This window comes from Coenobita brevimanus, chromosome 88 (assembly GCF_032717465.1).
Source record: "Coenobita brevimanus isolate Jiangsu-jjx chromosome 88, ASM3271746v2, whole genome shotgun sequence".
Taxonomy (NCBI): Eukaryota; Metazoa; Arthropoda; class Malacostraca; order Decapoda; family Coenobitidae; genus Coenobita; species Coenobita brevimanus.
This window is the reverse complement of record NC_137041.1, coordinates 26,509,424-26,511,980: the sequence shown is the minus strand read 5'-3', so window position 1 is coordinate 26,511,980 and position 2,557 is coordinate 26,509,424. Positions and strand designations below refer to the sequence as shown.

The following is a 2,557-nucleotide window of genomic DNA, read 5'->3' as shown; positions in this document are numbered from 1 at the left end:
TGACTTCCCACAGTACCAGCAGCCTCCTCCGGTCTTCTCCTGTTCTCTCTTCCACTTGTAGCAGTCCTCTTTTCTGTGTCCTGGCTTTTCACAGTACCAGCAACTTCCCTCAAATTTTTCCTTTTCACATACCTGCCCCTTTCTTGCCTTGAATCCTGCACTACGACCTGCCTGAAAGGTGGATGTACTGGACCTGACATAGGACTCAAATTCTAGTGCCCTGGCTAGCGCTTCTTGCATGCTTCTTGGTTGTGCCTGCTTCACTTGCACTTTCAACTTTGCATTATCAAGAGCATCGATGAACTGGTCCCTCAATAGAATAGCCAACAGGTTAGGTGCTGCTCCAGGGTACACCTTATATGCCATACTCTCCAGGTCATGAGCAAGCTGCTGTAGGGATTCTCCTCGAGACCGTACACGGCTCCGAAATCTTGCTCTATAAACCTCAGTCTGGTACATGGTTCCATATCTGCGCTCCAGCACTTCTACTAGGGACTGATAACTGTTCCTCTCCATGACTGACATCTGGCCCAGAATTTCCATTGCGGCACCCTTAAGGCTAGTAGCAAGCTGCACTGCCCTCTGCCTATCATCCCAACCATTCTGATCTGCAAGTAACTCAAACTGTGCACGGTAAGCTTCCCAAGATACTCTACCATCAAATTCCTGAGGTTTCTTTTTAATTAATTGGACCCCCATTATAGCCATGCACTTAATTAGTTTGGGGCCTAAAACCTGGGGCATCATAATTAAGGTCAGGACTTAAAATTTCTGCACTCTGATTATTCAGCTCTGTAATGCTACCTTTAAATGCCTGGGATCCGTCGAGATTCACCATACACTGTCCATTCCCTTCATATGCTCCCTGTACACTAACCTGAGGCTCAGCAGTGCAATATTTCTCTACAGCCTCAATTTTCTCACTAATTATTTTCACATGGTCGACTACATGCTTCAACTGGTTATCTACATGCTGTCTGCACTCCATCACTATTCCCTCACTAATATTCACCTGGTTGTCCACATGTTGTTTGCACTCTGTCACTATTTCCTCACTAATTGTCTTCAGTCGTTGGTCTACATGCTGTTGACACTCTGTCACATTATTTCTTACCTCATGCTTTTGTTGCCGTAGCTCAGCGTATACCTCCTCCTTCAATTGTTCCTGTTCTTCCTTCATTTCTCCCATGAAAGCATCAAGCTGTCCTTTCATTCTCAGCTGTAATTCCCTCTGTTGCTCCTGTAGTGCCTCCTGAAGCTGTTCATATCGTTCTTTCTGTTCTTCGTTCTGTGCCTGCAATTGTTCTTCGAGCTTTTTCTGTCCTGCATTCTGTGCTGCCTGTAGTTTATCACTCTGTGCCTGTATTAGCTTCACGATTGTCGCCAGGGAAATTTCCTCCTCCTGTCCAGCTCTAGACCTTGTTTTCACACCTTCCACTTCCATGTCGAAGGCTAGACTCACTGCAGCCCTGAAATAATAATCCCACTCCTGACACCAGTGTTACGTCCCAGTCCCCACACTGCCACAGGCTCCAACAGCAGTAGTACAGTATAGGAAGGACGTTGCCCAGTGAGTTGTTCTTCTTATGGTCAGCCTTTAGGTGTGCAGTACACAAGATCAGCTGAGGCGAAAATAAACACTGGCTCCTTAAAGTTCACTGTCTTTATTTTCCAAATAATTCCACTTAATGCTTTTCAACTTCACTGTTCTCACAAGCACTGGAGCTATACACACTTCACCAACTGCTATTACACTTAATGCTCGACAACACTTTACTGTTAGTACACTTAATGCTTGCTAACACTTCACTTATTACACAAGTACTGAAAATAATCTTCACTGACAGTAATTACACTTAATACACTTCACTGTCTTCTCAAGTTCCAGTGATATACAAACTTCAATAACCCGTCACTGTTTGCCACTGTTTTCACAAGTACCAAAAATATACAACCTTCACTGACACTGACACTGACCTGAAACCCGACTGAACTCCAAACTGACTCGACACCTCACTAAACTTGTAATAATCTCTACCCCATCCTTATATAAGCTTGCATTGTTCTAGAAACGTCCACTTCTCCAACATTCTAGGACATACTGTCTTGCATCAACCCCTAGCAACAACAGTTACCAACTACGAGACATCAAAACATGCTAGAGTCTCACATTACATAACACTGTAAATCATTAACCATACGAACTTAAATTACATAATTTAACAAGCAATTGCCAACGGCCATACCACGTTGAGTACACCGCTTCCCGTCCGATCAGCGAAGTTAGGCAACGTTGGGTCTGGTTAGTACCTGGATGGGTGACCGCCTGGGAACACCAGATGCTGTTGGCATCCCTACGTGTCAAGTGGGGTTGGTGGAGGATTAGGGCCCCTTCCTGTAAAACAATTAACTCTAAGCCCTTGGCCACCCCGTTTGGGATACATGGCGTCTGGCAATGAATGAATGAATGAACAAGCAATTACTTAAATAAAAATTACTGAGAAAAAGAGCACAAAAATAAATGAATGTTTAACTTACGAAATAACTACGCTCACAA

General features: G+C 44.1%; 1 non-coding gene across 1 annotated transcript; it reads left to right on the top strand.

Moving 5' to 3' along the window:
- The first annotated feature begins 2,232 nt into the window (after positions 1 to 2,232).
- On the top strand, positions 2,233 to 2,351 carry LOC145411260 (5S ribosomal RNA). The gene has a single exon (XR_013899387.1). It is a non-coding gene; the product is annotated as a 5S ribosomal RNA (ribosomal RNA).
- The last annotated feature ends 206 nt before the right edge of the window (positions 2,352 to 2,557 follow it).